Source organism: Tiliqua scincoides, chromosome 1 (assembly GCF_035046505.1).
Source record: "Tiliqua scincoides isolate rTilSci1 chromosome 1, rTilSci1.hap2, whole genome shotgun sequence".
In the NCBI taxonomy this organism is placed as follows: Eukaryota; Metazoa; Chordata; class Lepidosauria; order Squamata; family Scincidae; genus Tiliqua; species Tiliqua scincoides.
In genome coordinates, this window is record NC_089821.1 from 263,820,991 (window position 1) to 263,833,003 (window position 12,013).

At 46.2% G+C, this 12,013-nt stretch overlaps 1 protein-coding gene across 1 annotated transcript in view; it reads right to left on the bottom strand.

The window, feature by feature from the left end:
* The window catches only part of LOC136648637 (cullin-9-like), a 74,819-nt gene extending 63,508 nt beyond the window's left edge, over window positions 1-11,311 (bottom strand). The window contains exon 1 of the mRNA XM_066624763.1: window positions 11,232-11,311. The gene's annotated coding sequence lies outside the window, so the exon portion shown is untranslated. The remainder of the gene's footprint in view (window positions 1-11,231) is intronic.
* Between the last annotated feature and the right edge of the window lie 702 nt (window positions 11,312-12,013).

Genomic DNA, 12,013 nt, shown 5'->3' on the forward strand with positions numbered 1-12,013 from the left:
ATTTTGAGTGCCCAACAATGTAGTCTCCAACATTCCCTTTTATCACTATGGTCTCCTGGACTGATCACAGCTACCTGGACTGTTACTTTCATGCTATATAGTACAGTATTTCCCTTTTGGAATACATCTCATTCCCCCACCGACCCACCCACAATTCCCCTTCTTTAACAAAACTATCTTGAGCAACACTAGCTTTTCTCTGCCTGCTCTTTGAACCATCATCTGGCTCTTCCTACCCTCCTTCCCAGTACTTAAGTGACCATTCCTAACTTCTCCCATCCCTGACTTATTGACCTATTTGCAGACTGTGTATCAGGTAGCTGGCAACAGTGTGATTAAAACATTTCTTCCCCATTCACTGCTAGTTTGTTTTCTTTATACACAAATTTGCTATCTGCAAATTTATTTATCTGTGCAAGGCAGGAATTGCCACCTACTCTCATTATCTGTGACTCCATTCTTGTTACCCAAAAAACTATGTTGGCGCACTCAGGGTGGGGGTGGGCTTGGCACAGTTTTGAGCAGGCTGGGGTGAGACAGGTTGTGGGAGGACTGAATTTCCTCTCTAAGTTGCTACTTAGCAACTTTTCTGGAACTGTGCACTATCTAGAGCCCTTCTACCACTGCAATTGTGAGCCTTAGAGCCCGATCCTATGCTGCTTGCCTGCCTGCGGTACAGCAGTGCTGAAATGGCTGCTGCTGCATCTTGCAGGGCAGGAGAAGTCTCCTTGGGGTAATGGAACATCGGTTCCCTAACCCTATATAGTGCCCCTGCAGTCCTGATGGATCTACTTGGATCTGTGATACCTCAATCGCTTCTGCCACCATCCCCATCCCCCTCCTGGGCCTAATCCACTCTCTGGTCTGCCCCTATCCCACCAATTTTGCTCCCTCCCCACTTTCCCCTGCCACTCAGTGGCAAGTTTACCATGCATGTCTCCCACTGCTCCCATCACCAGCAGGGAGGTCCAGTGCCAAGTGGCGCAAGTCTCTCCACTGGCACCGCTCATCTGATGGCCACTGCAATGTGCCTTATGGCATGTTTGCAGTAGCTGTTGCCCAGGCAGCACATAACTGTTGGTGCTGCCCAGGTGCTGGTTCAGGCTGTTATACTGGCTAGGAAATATTCTTTTCTAGCATCTATCATTCTGTTCTTCTGCATCCAGCCCCTGAAGACCATGGTTGCCACATCATATAAAGAAACAAAGGGACATAACCTTTAGCTTTCAAAACCTTCACTGATTCAACTTCCTCACATGTTCAGTCATATTTTCTTCTCGTGTACTCCGTGCTCTCACTTAAATAACCTTGTGGACTTTGTCCAGTATTTTCTTACCTCTATTCAGCTAGCACCAATTAATAATGTTGTTTTACTATCAACTTGAGAGACTGCTTGTCATCTGGAATAGTCTTGGCTCCAAGTCTGTGCTTAAACCACTCTATGGTCTCCCCATGTCACATCAGCAGTGGGTACATTAAAAGTCAACATGTTCCCTGAAATCCACATGAAACTGATTGCAATACTGAAATTAATTATTAATTATTATTATTAACAATATTTATATACCGCTTCTCAACTAAAAGTTCACAAAGCGGTTTACAGAGAAAAATCAAATAACTAAATGGCTCCCTGTCCCAAAAGGGCTCACAATCTAAAAAGATGCAAAGGAATACCAGCAGACAGCCACTAGAACAGACAGTGCTGGGGTGAGATGGGCCAGTTACTCTCCTCCTGCTAAAAAAGGAGCACCCACTTGAAAAAGTGCCTCTTACCCAATTAGCAGTACTGAATGTATTCCTATCATTTTAATTGTGGAGAATGTATACATTAACAGAACTACAGTACTGATATTTTTAAAATATTAATATACTGCTTTTAAAAATTACAATCTGTTCAGATTCCTTGGAAAGCAAATTTTTAGGTGCATCATTAGCTCTGCATACAAGCCTGCAACAACATTGCGCCAGCCCAGAATTCAGAACTGAAAACAGAATTTGGCGTCTCAAAAATCTCAGCCTTCGTTTTTCTGTCTCTTCAGTCTGAAAAAAAAAAAGCTTGAAAGTATGTGAATAACGCTTGGTTATATCTAAGTCACATGGGAGGGAAAAACAACTGAGCAGGATTTCCAGTACTCAGGAGTTTATCTCCAGTGCATCTCTCGCCACTATGAAAATTTACAGGTTATTAAATTCAGCAGAGTGCACACTTGAAATAGCACCGTAAAAGTGGACTTCTTTTCATAAAACAGTATACATTCCAAAATAAAAGAGGGATTCTACTGGCAGTTTCATTACAAAGAAAGGCCTGGGGTACCTGCCCTTTTGGTAGTATTCCGCTGAATAATTTATCATTTGAAAAATAAGATATAGTCTGAATAGTCGTAGGAAGAAAAAAAACGAAGACACTATGTTTTATGTCAATAGTCCTAATTATGCTGAAAACATTTTTGTTTAAATTCAGGTGCACTGGTTAGTGACTTATCTGTCACTTGTGACACTCCTCAGAGAAGTCCTCTTCCCTAAATGTTCACACCTTGTAAAAATATAAGTCTGTACTTATACTGAGTATATTCATCTAACTATCCTAAAGTAATCTAGACTTGAATAATTTAGTATAGTATGCTGATTCCCAGAATATTCCCTCAAATTCACAAAATCTTGAGTCATTTATGATCAAAATGTTACCCCTGTAGAATGATAAATTCATGTTACAAGGGCAAGAGGTTCCACAGAAGCATGTCAGTCACATACAGTAAAAGCAACTTCATAGATATGCAGGAAAGCCATTTCAAAGTAGCACATCCTTCTTGGTGGTAAGCCACTCATTGAATCATTGTGAGGATTCTTCAAAGTATGCTGAATTAAGTGGATCTGGGTCAGATTCAGCCAGGCAGTTATCACATTCTTAAGCAAGAGTCACTACCACCTCAAAATTACTTAACTAAGCTTACCTTGCCTTAACAATTAAGATATCTTGAGTATGCGCTCTTGTTTTGTAAATGGACACTGCAACAGTGGACATGAAAGGTCTTGTAAAAATACACATAAATCACAGAAGTTAGTGGACTCACAGCACAACCACTACAATCCACAAAGCACTTGCTCTTTAGTAGCCTTCTCACATCCTATGAGGAATGGTTAAAGAACTTGGTAGGTTTAGCCTGGAGAAAAGACTAAGGAAAGATATGATAGCCATCTTCAAGTCTCTGAAGGTGTGGCTTGAAGAAAGGGCTTACTTTCTGTGGTTCATGAGGGCAGGATTAGAACTAATGGGTTCAAACTTCAGGGAAGTAGATTTGAACTAATCAACTACACATAAGGAAGATTCTCTTAAGATATGTCTGCACAGAACAATCTCTGCCATGGGCAGTTGTGGGCTCTCCCACATTGGAGATTTTCAAACAGAGGTTGGATAGCCACCTGTCAGGGATGCTGTAGCAGGTACCTGCACTGAGCAGAGAGTTGGATTAGATGACATCCAAGATGCCTTCCAACTCTCTTCCAACATTTTATTATCTCTTCCAAAGACATTTGCCACAGGAACCCTGGTTTTCTCACATCAAGTCAGAGAAAGCAGAATGAACAAAAGTTCTGGCACCTTAATGGCAGACAAACCAGGCATTACATTAACAGAAACACTGAGTGTTTTATGAGCCTGCCTCTTGTTATATGAACTTTGGTGCCAGGCTATCTAATCAGACAGCTTCAAATACAAAGGACAAACTGGAAGCTGCAGTGTCAGCCCCAAGTTGGGTTAAGCAGGGTGTTTTGAAGCATTCCATGCACTTACTAACTGGATTTTTAAAAAAAAAACTTGTGTTGGATTTTTAAAAACCTTGCACTGGATATAAACTGCACTGGATATAAATTAAACAATAACCTACGTTAGATTTCCCTTAAGTGTCCAAGGCTGTAGTAATTTTTTTTTGTAAAAATAAGAACTACAGGTCCAACCTTATTATACACGGATTTGACTCAACACGAAAGGCCTCTGCAAATGAGAAGGAATGTGCTGATCCCTGGAGAATGGGAAAAAATCCATCCCTGTAAAATCAGTTTTAAAAACTGCTTCTTACTGTTGTTAGACAGTCATGCAAGTGATTACATGTATAACCTAATTATCCACTGATTTTTCACAGGGGGTGAATCCACAGATTTTTCTATCTCAATGCTGATGAGAAGTACCCTTTAAAGGAGAAGAGTCATTTAACAATAGCCTCCTTAATTCAAGAGAGGGCAGCCAATCAGTCTCTCTCCAGGCTTTACTCCTCCTTCCCCCCCCCCCAGCACCTAGGAAGGCTAAATGGCAGTGATTATCACCTCCATTCTTTTCCCCTCACTGGGGTTCCTGGTGAAGGGAGAGATTGCTCCCTCCTAGTGAGCACCTGGAGAGAGACTGACAGCCTCTGCATTTCAAAAGGTCTGCAAGGCTGTTTTTAAATTAGTGGAGCAAAGGGACTTTGTTAAACTGATTTGCTTTAGTGCCATCCAGGTGAGTTCTGGGAATCCTTGCAAATAATGAGATTCAACCTGCACAGTTGAAAAAGTTTAACTGGGTATTTTACCCAACTGTTTTCCCATTGTGTCAGGTTTTTAGATTGTTCCTACAACTCCTAAGGATGAGAAAGGAATGAAAGTGAGGCAAACAGCATGCAGTTAAAATATGTCAATAGCTTAGGGCAGGGATGTCCAAAACTTTTGGCAGGAGGGCCACATCATCTCTCTGACACTGTGTTGGGGGCAGGGGAAAAAAAGAATTTAAATTTAAAATTTGAATAAATTTACATAACTTTACATAAATGCATATATTAAAGATGAACTTATATGAATGAATGAAGGTCTTGAAATAGCTAAAGGCCTTGCACAATGCAAGGCTGGCCTTTCCTTTGCTGCCACTACTGCATCACAGACCTGAAACAGCAAGCAATGGAGGAAGCCCTCATCCCACAGCTCACGTGAGAGGTCAAACAGTCGTCCTCACGCTGAGAGCAGTTGCATAGGGCCAGTGAGGGCTCCAACAAATCTCCAGAGGGCCAGAGGCTCATTGGAGACTGGGGGCTCCCTGAGGGCCGCATTGAGAGGCCTCAAGGGCCGCATGTGGCCCCAGGGCTGGGATTTGGGCACCCCTGGCTTAGGGTGCAGTCTTTTACCCACTTACATGGTAATAAGTTCAGTAAACTCAGTAAGGTTTACTTCCAAGTAGACATGCATGGCTTACACTGTTAAATCGGAAGTACAACAGAGACAAATCTTTAATGTGTTCAGTTTTGGAAATCATTTTGGCATGTCATTTTGTTAAATTTTCCAGAACTACTTATTTCCAAATTTGATTACATCAAAAATGGCCTTTCCCTCTGGTGGAATACTATTACTTATACACACATCCTGTACTACCTTTTTTTGTACACTTATTTTCCAAGTCAGGGTAACACTTCTGTCCCCCCACCTTATCCAACCCCTTTTTAATTGCCCTACAGTTATCCATCCTAGTCCCTAGACAATTTTTAATACTATATACAGTACAAAGTACATATGTCCATGCCCCTCACATTCCACCCAAAGGAACTTCACACATGCCCATCGATATGCAAACCACTAAGGTTAAGTAACACTTCAACAGGTCCTTCTGCAGTCCTTCCTTGTAGGATTCTCAAAACAGCACCAGCAACTTTTATTTCTGTTCAGACCATCAGTTGATTAGCTAACTGAATATGATCAGTTCAGACCTTCAGTTGATTAGCTAGCTGACTGAAAGTTAGGCAAAGTAAATTAACTAAAACCTTTAGTCAGCCATCAGTGCTTGAGGAACCCCTAACCAGTGGGAACATTAAAAACACTTTTGCTAGTGTCATTCAGATTAACAATGAAATCTCAGGATATAAATTCTGACTCATGCACCTTATGAAGTTCTATCATGCCACAATGATCTCTTGTTTTTAATATGACATGGGAGGTACTTAAGATGATCTTAAAACAGTATTAAGTCATTTAACTTCTGATTTGTGAAAGTTAAATTACTTAATTTAAGTTTTCTATTTCGTAAATTAGGCACTTTGTGACCAAGGATTTGGGGGTTCTCCTGGATCCCAGGTGATGGCTGTGGCCAGGGGAGCCTTTGCTCAGATTCAGCTGATTCGTCAACTGCAACCATACCTGGGTTGCTCAGACCTGGCCATAGTGACCCATGCCTAGTGACATCTAGATTAGATTACTGCAATATGCTCTGCGTGGGGCTGCCTCTGAGAAGACAGTTCAGAAACAGCAACTAGTGCAGAACACAGCTGCCCGTGTAGTTGCTGGGCCTAGCCAGTTCGACTCTGTTGGGTCGCTGCTTCAACAACACACTGGCATCCAGTTCATTTCCGGGCTGAATTCAAAGTGCAAGTTTTGACTTTTAAGGCCCTATAGCAGAGGTTCTCACACATTTAGCACCAGGACCCACTTTTTAGAATGTGAATCTGTCAGGACCCTCCAGAAGTGATGTCATGGACGGAAGTGACATTATCAAGCAGGAAAATTTTTAGCAATCCTAGGCTGCAGTCCTACCCACACTTACCTAGGAGTAAGTCCCGTTTACTACCATTGTTAAAAAAAATATACATAGTAGCTTGTTAAAAGTACAGGTAACATTTCTCCAAATGCAGTCACATACCATGGTAACATCAAGTCTAATATACTAAAAATAAAATATTGAAATGAATGGGGAGCCACCTGAAATTGGCTCGTGACCCACCTAGTGGGACCTGACCCACAGTTTGAGAAACACTGCCCTATACGGTTCAGGTCCAGGGTATTTGAAGGACTGCGTTCTTCCATATAATCCTAACCATCCTCTCAGGTCATTGGGAAGGGGCCCTTCTAACTGTGCTGCCACCAGTAGAGGTGAGGGGGATGGCAGCAAGAAACAGAGCCTTCTCAGGGTGGTGGCACCCTGTCTGTGGAATTCCCTCCCTCTAGAACTGAGAACAGCTCCCGTTCTGGAGTTCTTTTGGAGGGGTCTCAGGACCTTTTTATTTAGGGAAGCTTTTAAATGCTGACAATGGGGGGGGCTAGCACTGTTTTTAGCGTATTTAAATATTATTGTAAGCTGCCTTAAGGTCCCTTAAGCGGGGTGGAAATGTGGGGTATAAATCTCATTCATTCATAAATAAATAAAACAAAGCACGCTGGTTTGCATCTAAATATAGACTTCTTACTATCTAGGAATAGTAAAACCTTTGGAGTAATACAACGTTAAACCCCTAGTCAGCATTCACACCCCTCTGACACAACATTACTGTACCTGCTGAAAGACAAAGGTACAACTAAGAAATTAATGTATTTCTACTCCTCTCACCATACTCACACAAGGAATGATATTCCCCCTGTTGTCTACATTGAGTCAGTTTACAAAGGAGTGGACTCCAAAGTGGAGACTGTTGTACGCCTGCAAAGGCTTCCCTAGAACCCGCGGTCTTCACTGTGTCCAGCCACTTCTGCCTGGAAATCTGGGTACAAAGCCTGCTGGGGCGTCGGAAGCCAGAAGCGGCTGGACACAGTGAAGACTGGGGGTGCAAGGAGATGCTTTGTGGAGGCTCCTCATGGAATAGTAAGTGCCATTCATGCGGGGGGGGGGGGGGTTGGGCAAGGTGCCAGATCCAGCCTGTGGTCCAGAGCCTATGGAGCTCTGTTGTAGACCATAAAACCCCTGAGTTAGGGATTTGTCTTTTTACCTGAAGACAAAGGAACCCACAATGCCCTTCCCCCCCCACACCTTCCATTTCACTCACACATCTCTCTTTCCAATTTCCAGGTACCCACAATGCCCTTCCCCCCCCCCCCCGCACCTTCCATTTCACTCACACATCACTCTTTCCAATTTCCAGGTACCCACAATGCCCTTCCCCCCCCGCACCTTCCGTTTCACTCACACATCACTCTTTCCAATTTCCAGGTATCCACAATGCCCTTCCCCCCCGCACCTTCCATTTCACTCACACATCACTCTTTCCAATTTTCAGGTACCCACAATGCCCTCCCCCCCCCCCCGCACCTTCAGCCTAAAGAAAACACAGGTCATGGTTCAGGATGCTGACTCACCTCCCTGCATTACAATCTCTGCGCATGAACTGGAGGTTGTCCATGACTTTGTGTACCTTGGCTCAACGACCTCCGACACTCTTTCTCTCGATACTGAGCTAAACAAACGCATCGGTAAAGCAGCTACCACGTTTTCCAGACTCACAGAGAGTCTGGTCCAACAAGAAGCTGACAGAACATACCAAGATCCAGGTCTACAGAGCCTGCGTCCTGAGTACACTTCTGTACTGCAGCGAGTCATGGACTCTCCGCTCACAACAGGAGAGGAAACTGAACGCTTTCCACATGTGCTGCCTCCGGCGCATTCTCGGCATCACCTGGCAGGACAAAGTTCCTAACAACACAGTCCTGGAACGTGCTGGAATCCCTAGCATGTATGCACTGCTGAAACAGAGACGCCTGCATTGGCTCGGTCATGTTGTGAGAATGGATGATGGCCGGATCCCAAAGGATTTCCTCTATGGAGAACTCGTGCAAGGAAAGCGCCCTACAGGTAGACCACAGCTGCGATACAAGGACATCTGCAAGAGGGATCTGAAGGCCTTAGGAGTGGACCTCAACAAGTGGGAAACCCTGGCCTCTGAGCGGCCCGCTTGGAGGCAGGCTGTGCAGCATGGCCTTTCCCAGTTTGAAGAGACACTTTGCCAGCAGTCTGAGGCAAAGAAGGAAGGCCCATAGCCAGGGAGACAGACCAGGGACAGACTGCACTTGCTCCCGGTGTGGAAGGGACTGTCACTCCCGGATTGGCCTTTTCAGCCACACTAGACGCTGTGCCAGAACCACCTTTCAGAGCGCGATACCATAGTCTTTCGAGACTGAAGGTTGCCAATACGATACAATAGAAGACAAAGGCCAGAATTAGTACAGAAGTTGGACAAAGTTAGTGCAGAATTAGGTTTACTAGTTTGTGTGTAAGTATCCAGAATGTTACAGAATTAAGGCAAATTATGACTAGGCTAAACAGTAACAGTGTTTCAATCCCCCCTAAGCCATGAAGCTTCCTGGGTGATCTTGGGCCAGTCACTTTCTCTCAGCCTCACCTACCTCACAGAGTTGTTGTGAGGACAAGAAGGAGGGGAGCAGCTGTGTACACTGCCCTGAGCTCTTTGGAGGAAGGGCAATATAAAAATGTGAAAAATAAATAAATAAATTTCTCCAAGTGATTACAACAAAACATCCATACTGTGCAAGAGAGAAATTTGCCACAGAAAGACATACTTGTACAATCATACCACACTTATCATGATAGCATGCAAAACTCAAGCATTTGTCCCCATGGCTGTTAACTGTACCTTGACATGAAAAGCTGGCTTTAACTCAGAGCACTTTGATATAAAGGTCATGAACTGAGTTTTAAGATGAGTGTAAAAACCTCTGCTAACTGGGTAAGAGACACTTCTTCTAGTGGGTGCTCCTCTTTTATTTGGAAGGGAGGAGAATAACTGGCCTGCTCCACCCCAGCATGTCTTTTCTAGTGGCTGTCTGTATTGGAATCACGGAAGATCTGGCAAGGAGGTAGATGTGGTATCAGCAGTGGCCCCTTTAAGGGTAAGGCCTGGGCATCCAGCAGAGTGTGCTGCACAGCTGCAGCCACTTGAAGGCAATAGGGCCCTCAGGCATAAAAGCACCTGATGAAGGGATAATTTGCTGTGGGTAGCAGAAGGAGGAAAGCTTGAGGAAGGACAGACTGGATTAATGGACTGATGTGTGAAGGGACTTTGGAAGCTGCTGGAGCAGAAACTACTGGAGACACTAAGACCTGCTGAGGACCAAGGGGCTGCTGTAGTGGTGGGAGGCTGCTGGCAGGAAGGAGGACCTCTGTAGGTTAAACAGATGAGCTACTCTGGTGGTGGGGTCCAATGGCTGAGAATGGCAAGACCTTGAAGCAGCTGACAAGCTGAGCTGAGTGATTCCGCCTGCTCTTGGTAGGAGCAAGAAGCATCTTGGCTGCCTTCCATGTAAGAGATGGAGCTGCTTGTCAGCCTGCATGGGAGAATTGGAGGCCAGAAGTGAGACCAAACCAGGAAGATCCATCTGAAATGTTGTGTGGTTCTTGAAAGAAGAACCTCTATGACTGTAAAAATCCCCTTGAGGGATTTAGGAATGCCTGCCTATGTAAACCGCCTTGAATAAAGTGAGAGGAGTAATCCAATGACCAGAAAGTAGGTATATAAATACCTAGTTATTATTATAATTCTCCAGGTGGAGCTTGGACTGGGAATCTGGCAGAACACTGTCTGCTGGTGCTCTTTTTAAAATTGTGAGCACTTTTGGGACAGGGAGCCAACAGTCATTTGATTTTTCTCTGTAAACCACTTTGAACTTTTTGTTGAAAAGAGGTATATAAATACTGTTAATGATAATAATGCATTTATGAAACCATGTCCTTTATTCCATGTTGCCATGTTTACAGGATGTTCATGGCAGGAATGCCACACATTTCTATTAGGATTAAGGCCTTATTCTGAAACAGGTTTTGGGGTTTTCTTTAAGTGGCACTCTATAACAAACATCTAGAAAAATGAAACCTTGTGGGGGGGGGAACCCTGACTTGAAAGCATCACTTGAGTGATGCTGTTTTAGTTTCCATCCGAGATCATTTTCCACTCTGTCCCACGAAAGAGAGCCTGGAACATCCACACAGCCCAAGACTATGCCTGTCTACTCAGAAGTAAGTCCCAGGGAAGTGTGGACAGGATGGCAGCCTCAGAGCCCAAGCCTATGCCTGTCTACTCAGAAGTCAGTCCCACGAGAATCAATGGGGCTTACTCCCAGGGAAGTGTGGACAGGATGGCAGCCACGGTCCCCTGACGCTCCCTGCATTCAGGGCATTCTCCGCCTGCGCCCGTCACGCGGGGAAGGCACTACTAGCCCCGGGCCAACGAGAGAAGGGTAGACGGGAGGGAGGCCAGCGCCAGGCGTGGGGCGGAGGGTGAGGAGAGGGGACGCCACAGGCCCGACGTTACCCTCTTCCTCCTCCTCCTCCTCCGGCGAGAGGGAGAGTCAGTCCCGGCGGCGGGCGGGCGAGGGAGGGGGGATGAAAGAAAGCCCCACGGGCCGTTTCCCCACGTGGGCCCTAAGGAGAGAGTCACGCGCGGGGGACAAGCTCCACGGGCGGCCGGCCAGCCAGCCAGCGCGAGCCCGTTACCTACCCAACCACCGAGTAAGGGACGCCGCCGCAACCCCTCCTTGTTCCCTTCCCGGCCACTTCAGCTCCACAAGTTCCGGGTAACGAGAGCGCATGCGCGCATTCCGGCTCGCGCGCGTGGACCCGGCCCAACCCTTCCCCTCAGCCTCCCTCCGGCTGCTCCGCTACAGAGCCCCATTAGGGTCATTATACCTGTGAAGGCGGAAAGGGACGAGCCGTCAACTGGTTGTGAACCCGCCCCTCGCGTGAGCTGCTGCTGCTGCTGCTGCTGCAGTCGCGACGTGACCGCCGGGAGACGCTGGCCGTCTCTGGCGGGCAGCAGCTGCCGCCTTGAGCGCATGACCGCAGCGCTGGGGGCAAACCGCCCATTGGGGGCAGTGCAGAGGGCGCTCCAGCTGTTACATTAGAGCCGTTATTTTTGAACTGTAACGGTCGAGGCATCCGTTCCTGCGTCAGGCGCCGTCCTCTTGGCTATTGCAACCCCGACCCTGCCTGCCTGGAGCGCTGTGGCTCTCAAGCGCGGGGACCCCCTCTCTAGAGTGGCAAATCCACCAGAAGTGACGCCATCAAGTTAGGCCCCCAACCTAAGCAGCACACTCATGCTGTGAAACTCACCTCAGAAGCACGGCTGTGGGGTGGCAGGTGAGGCAGAGCCTCCCCACCGGAGGCCTTCGAAAAGCGCTGCTGCCGTGCTAGGCGCCTGGGCACGCAGGTTGTGGGTGCTTGGGCGCTTCACACGGCGGCGGCGCTTTTCAAAGGCCTCCGGTGGGGAGGCTGCCTCACCTG